This window comes from Haemaphysalis longicornis, unplaced genomic scaffold (genome assembly GCF_048455015.1).
Source record: "Haemaphysalis longicornis isolate Haplotype H1 unplaced genomic scaffold, Haemaphysalis longicornis Haplotype H1 scaffold_10, whole genome shotgun sequence".
Lineage (NCBI taxonomy): Eukaryota > Metazoa > Arthropoda > Arachnida > Ixodida > Ixodidae > Haemaphysalis > Haemaphysalis longicornis.
Window position 1 is genome coordinate 13,377,595 of NW_027526204.1, and position 6,894 is coordinate 13,384,488.

The 6,894-nt window shown below is 52.4% G+C and overlaps 1 pseudogene; it reads left to right on the top strand.

Annotated features, from left to right (window-relative positions):
• The first annotated feature begins 1,313 nt into the window (after positions 1–1,313).
• LOC144158025 (uncharacterized) lies at positions 1,314–6,397 on the top strand (annotated as a pseudogene).
• The last annotated feature ends 497 nt before the right edge of the window (positions 6,398–6,894 follow it).

The following is a 6,894-nucleotide window of genomic DNA, read 5'->3' on the forward strand; positions in this document are numbered from 1 at the left end:
CGGCGCCGTCTCTCTCTGGACGGGCCTACTTGCCGGAGTGACATGCAGTCACTATGAACCATTGCTGGCCGCACTGTGCGGGCATCTCAATAGTGTATCTGAAACGAGAGGAAAAAACAATCACTGGAGGTGAACACCCAGCGCCCTTGAAATGCCAAAGGAACTGTCACAGCCAACTATTCCTAGGACTGACAGCTGCGATTATTTAACGCAAAAAAGATGGGAGCGAGGAAGGAGGTAATTTTCAGAGCTTGCATCAGTTTTTGACGAGCATTGGGCGTGCCCACGATGCAGCCATGGTGGCTGAGGCCCACTGACTTGATCAGGAAAGCCCGTTGTGCCGCTGCTGATTGCAGGACACGGGTGCCATCCCGGCTGCTGTGGCTGCTTTTGTGGTGCAGGCACAAAGTGAACACGACGCCCGTGTGTGTCGAGTCTTCAGGTGGTCTAAATCAGTCTAGAGCGCGGAAAATGTCGCAACTGGCAAGACGCATTTTGAGCTTGCTTAGTGAGCAACTACACATTTTCTTGCCAACCAGTCACGTTGAAATTGAATTGCACGCATAGGTATGTGTGTATAAGCAGTGCATTGCGGGGCACAGATATTATCCGGCCAGTTGTCGTTAGTGCTTGGCCATGCACGGTTAAGCAACCACCAAAAAGTAGTGGCTGCCCAGAGAGGGGACCCAGGTCTGAAATGCTTGGAGGGGGCCATCGACCTGCAGTGGACGGTGTACGACAGCAGGTCACGCTCAGGAGCACTGCAGCCACCTGGTGTGAGCTAGGCGTGGAACTTTGATGGCACAAGACTAGCTGGGCCACTTGCGGCAAGTCTTGCACGGCTCTCAGGTTCCCGCACATCCTGTTCTTGCCCGTGCCAGATCGCTGGGCCCTGTTTCACGTGTGTCCGTGCGGCAGCTTTTGCGACGCCCATGAGTGTGTGGCAATTAAGTGGCGCAATCTTCCTGCAGAAGCCGCGGGAGGCCCCCGAGGGCGACAGCCTGGCCGCCGGCCCCCCTCCTCCGGCGTCCGTGCAGCAGCAGCTCGAGGCTCGCCTGCACACCAGCCTCAAGGTGGGCCTCGCTCATTGCCTGCCCACGGGCAGCAGCACTGGCTAGCTGGCTCACATTGGGAACCGTTCTGAAGAGAGGGCGTTCCTCGTTGCCCCACATATGCGGTGGCACGTGGAAACTCCTTCGCTCGGGGCTTCCCATGTCGCGCTTTACTTGTGTGCTGGTCCTGCCTGTCTTTAGCCTGGTACTAGCACTGCTTGCCAAGAGGAAACCCTGTGGGCGTAACACGTGCCAGAGGCCATGGAGCTGTGCAGCAGCAGCAGTGGGTAGCAAAGAAGCGGGAGTCGTGGCACACTCGTTGCACTTGCCTTTGGCAGGGGTGTGCACACTGGCCTGGGCCCACTCACATTCAAAGCCTAGGTTGCACAGTACGTGCACATGTGGGTCCCTACTCTATGTCATACAATGCCCAAATAGTTTGGTGGGCTTTAACGTAATGGCGAGTGTTGTTTAAACGTACAGTAACGGCTGATTGAAATTTTATTTCACCGGAAAGATCGCACATTTAATAGCTCTCTCAGCTTCTGTCCACAGCAAACGATGCTTTGTTTGTTTAAAGACAGGCTGGAATTCCTCTTTCTTGTTTCCTTTTCATTTTTATGTCACACAAAAGAGCACGTCACACGTCGTAGAGCCTGCAAAGGCATTCAAGCAACAGAAGCACTGGTACACAATGCCTGCACAATTTTTCTGCTAGGCGGCCAATGGCTGGAAACGTCATGTAGATGATTGTAATAGTGGTCTCATTCCCCAGTGGGCGACAATGACAAACATTCGGCCAAAATTAGGGCTGTGCGATTATCGAGATTTTCAAATGCGAATTGAATACGAATTAGGCAAAAAAGTGTCTTTGAATATCGCATCAAATGTGTGTGTAGTTGTAGTGATTAAAGGATGCAAACGTGAAGTAACAATAGCTTTTGCTGGCCGCTTCACATAAACTGTTTCGTTTCACGACGTGCACTGCAGCATTAACCAGGCGCTCGCAACAAATTATTGCGCAAGAGGACCAACAGTTGGCTGCTGTGCAGTTCCTGCGTGCCCTGACAACACTTTTGCGAAAAGAAAACGATAAAAATAGAAAAGTGCCAAAGTTTTCTTCCCAAGGCAGGCCGTTTATGGATTCAAAAACTTCATTTATCAGCGCACTAGGACGGTTCCCGCCACCTTCAAATCGCAGCATGCTGCGCGTTGGGAGCGTGTTGCTTCTGAACTTCAAAGGCCAAAACTCGTAAAAAGAACAGGGAGTGTACAGTGACAGGCTGCGAGAAAGTGGCACTCCTTGTAGAAAGTGGCACACTGCAAGGCACTACGTCCGCTGCTGTGATCTCTTTCGATGGGGAAAAGCAGGGACTCTTGCTGTCGGCAACATTTATTCACTCAAGCATTCGCAGGGCCCCATGGAGCCCGCCCCCTCCCCTTACAACAGCAGCGTGCGACTTTTGCAGCTTGCACATCACACACCTGCACCCTCTGAAAGTGCATCTTTTTTGTTGGTGCCCGTGTGCGTGCATGTGCATTCATGTACACACGCACCCAGTGTGTGATACCATGCACAGGGGTGGAACAGCTGTGCCGTTTGTGCCATTGAGCGCCAAACTCGTTCACCTGCGCCATCCTGCGCCGAACCGCTCTTGTTGCGCCAAACTCGTTTATCAGTGCCGTCGTACGCCGCAGCGCCTGAATTGAGCCACGAGATGTGGCCGCCATGATGCCCAGTGCCGAAAAACTTGGCTGAAGCATCGTGTTTTCGGTCTCGTCAAGAAATTTATGGTTTCAGTTTCATCAAGGCTATGAGCAGCTATGGAACTTTGCTTTGGCTTAGCCATAACGCCGCAGGGACTACGCATTAGCTGCTTAAATTTCTGCGTGTTGCATTTGCACGGTTGTGTTTACCAATTGCCCCGTTCACTTCGACAGAATATGAAAATTGAAATGTACCGTGTGATGTACGTGTATCATGCCCAAAAAAAATATCGGCCGCTTTCTATTTGCCATTTTCCATTATCAATAAAAATGGCCAAAAGTGAAATGTTTTTGTGTTACATCACAAACAGATAGAATAATGTCCGCATTAAAGGTTGTAGTTTATTGGCGATCCCAGCTGGCTTTGCTGCCCACAACTTTCCGTTGATGCATGTTTTGAACAAACAGGGTCTTGCTCGCTTTCCACTCGCTCGTTAATTCTGTGTGCTTTTGCTTTGAGGTAATTACTGATTTTCTCCCCCTGTGAAACGGAGGGAAGGCTGGTCGCCTTTTGTCTTCCCTCCGTTTTTGTGTATTCAGGAAGGGCAAATAAACTTCAATTCAATTCGACTCAAATTTGGGGTTAGCTTTGCTCAGTCAAGGATGGTCCAACATTAGTGGGGCCTACTAACACGCTATAGTTACGTAGTTTGCGGCGTAAGTGTGTCGACTCTCGCAACCCTGTGATGGGCGAAGACAAAGCTCACTGTTTGATAGAAAAAGTGCAAGCGGAACGCCGCCGTGTGGTTCTGTAAACATTCCCGCTAACCGGACACGAAGCAAGGCCTATTATCTGATCTCTTTGGACTCTGCGCGTCAGCTTTATCTTCGAACTGTGGTAACGCGGCTCCCTCACTGGGGGCGAAGTTAGTTGTGCTCCACATTTGGTAAACCTCTAGATATTGCACAAGAACTGCATTCCTCGTTCAGAGTAGGTTCTAGTGTGGTAGAACGCCCAAGATAGTAGACAGATTGTACAGGTATGCTTGGCAGGGGACTTGCACAGCGGCCTGTAGGGAGATTAGGCAGGCACCGTAATGCTGTGCAGTGGTGTTAACATCTGCTCCAATTGGCATTTCCGGCTGCTCCAAACCTGCTCCGAAAATGCCTTTGTGGCTGCTCCAGGCCTGCTACAAAAGGCACTCTTGCCTGCTCCCAGGACTGCTCCCAAACCCATGCACCCTATGCCACCCCTGTTGGCATGCGGTGTGTGCCTTTGTTCAGCACGAAAAGATAAGCATCGGTTCCAGTTTCTTTATTATTTCGATGTGGCGCAATTTTGTACATTTCGCTTGCGCAAACATTATCATGGTTGCCCCGCAATAAGCACACCCATGTCAAAAGTGAGTTGCCATGCAAAAAATAAGAAGGTGTGGGGGTGGTCCTGATTATACAGTTGAAACTCGATATAACGACCCTCGATTTAACGAAATTCGCGATGTAACGAATTTTTTCAAGTTTTCTAGCAAATTTTCGCTAAATGCATGTATTTTTCTCTCGATTTTACAAAGTAATTTTGTGCGGCACTTCCGATTTAACGAAGTCTCGGCAAGAAAGGAAGAACGAAATTCTCTCAGACCCTACATTTGAAAAAATTCAGTACTCGCATTGACTCTTGAAAGGCTAAAATGAAAGAAAAGGGGTGAAATCTACGGTTAACAACGATTAAAAGCGAAGAAAGAAGCTGCGCAAACCGCTAGCGGTCATGGACGGTGTAGAGGTCGCCACCCTTCAGCCATTTAGTTAGGCTGCCACTAGCGTGTGGCGCCACTTATTTTGTATATATTCTGCCCCAAATAAAGTGGGGGACTTCTTTTGTGACCTGAGCAGCCGTCGTTCGCATCGGCTCTTACTGCGGGCCGGGGCCGCTCGTGCTCCCGCACGCTCACGCGACATGGTGTCAGAAGTGGCCGCGTAACGCCCCCTCATCCCGGACTCACCCTGACCGCACGACGATGGCCCTCAAGGACGGAGCGCCGCCGACAATGTTCAGCCTCAACCTCCAGCCGCCCGCACCGTTCGAGTTCACAAACCCCGGAACCTGGCCAGCATGGCTCAGCCGCTACGAGGACTACGCCGTTGTTTCAGGCCTGACTCAAGCGTCTGGCGACATGCAGGTACGCTCGTTGTTGTACTGCATGGGGCCGGAGGCCCGCCCACTGCTCGAGACGTTCTCGCTCGACGCCGCATCACTCGCCTCATTTCAAGCGGTTGCCGCTCGCTTCACCGACCACTTTGTGCACCCGGCGAACGAACTCTACGAGTCGTCGCGTCTTCACCGATGCGTTCAATTGCCCGACGAAAGCATCGATGCCTACTACGCCGAACTGTGTGAAATGGTGAAGCAGTGCAACTATCCATCAGCTGAGGTGGAGCAAAGGCTGGTGCGCGATAGATTCGTCGTCGGCCTCCGCGACTCGCGCCTTTCGGACCAGCTTTGCCGGAACGCGAAGTTGACGCTCAAAGAAGCATGGATGCAGGCCCGTCAATCAGAAGACACCGACAAAGAAAAAATGTTGCTCCAAAACCGCGCAGAGCACTCTCGCGAACTACCCCTCGACGCCGTACGCGATAACAAGTTCGCCTCTCGCCGCCGCAACTACGATTTCCGCTTTGCTTTCCGCTCTGCTTTCCGCGGGGGCCTTCAGCAGAGCGCTCTTGCCAGCCATCAACATGTGAATTCTGCGGCCGCGCGCCACTCGAACTGCCCTGCACGAAATTCCGCCTGCAACTTCTGCAAAAAGAAAGGGCACTTTGCGGAAGTGTGCCGTGCTAGGAAGGCAAAGCACAAGCTCAGTTCTATTCACCTACACGCTGTCGGGACGCCCGCCGCGGCAAAGTTCGTCGACGTCACCGTTGACAACTACACAGCGCAGTTCAAGGTCGATTCTGGAGCCGAGGTGTCCGCCGTTCCGAACGACTTCCCTGCGTTGCCAGCTAAGCTCGACCAAGTCAACACCCTGCTCACCGGACCCGGCGGTCAGCCGCTGCGTGTGCTAGGCTCGTACATGGCAAGACTTCGGTGGCACGGGAAAATGAGCTCTCAGCGCTTGTACGTGATCCAGTCTCTCACTGTACCTCTTCTGGGACTGCCGGCGCTTCAAGCCCTTGAAGTTGTAAAGTTTCTCGACGAACTCCAGACCCCAAAAGCAACATTGCGCGCGGAGCTCTTCCAAGGATTGGGCACCCTCAAGGACGAGTGCACTATCCTCCTTACACCTGATGCCATACCCTTCTCCCTAAGCGCGCCTCGCAGGATTCCCATCCCGCTGCTCGAGGTCGTCCGCCACGAGCTTGACAAACTGGAGGAAGGAGGCGTGATTCGCAGGGTCGACAATCCAACGCCGTGGTGCTCTGGTCTCGTTGTAGTCCGGAAAGCCGATGGTTCCTACCGGCTGTGCGTTGACTTGACTCAGCTGAACAAGGTTGTCCTTCTACCAACTGTACAAGGTTGCCACATTCTACCAACTGTAGAGCAAGTCCTTGGCCTCCTTGGCGACGCAACAGTTTTCTCAAAGCTAGATGCTACAGCCAGCTATGCCAGGTTAAACTATGCCAGCTATGCCAGGTTAAACTAAGCTATGCAATGCCAGGTTAAACTCTCTGCAGACTCCCAAGCGCTCACAACTTTCATCACCCCATTTGGCCGATACTGCTTCTGCCGTGCGGCATCACCCCCTTCGGCATCACCTCCGCGCCGGAGTACTTCCAAAAACAGATGGCCAGGATCCTGGAGGGCCAGGAAGGAGTCGCCAATATGATAGACGACATTCTGGTCTTTGGGCGCACCCGCGAGGAGCACGACGCCAGACTGAGCCAGGTGCTGTCTCGCCTTGCAAAAGCAGGCATCACATTGAACCAAGACAAGTGTCGTTTTGGCGTCTCCGAAGTCTCCTTCCTAGGAGTCATCGTTTCAGCACAAAGCATCAGGCCAAGTCCAGACAAGGTCGAAGCAGTCAAAGCCGTGGAGGCTCCAACCGACATCGCAGGTGTCCAACGACTGCTCGGAATGTTCAACCATCTTGCCCGATTTTCGCCTTGCATCTCGGATGTCACAGCTCCCATCAGAGCACTT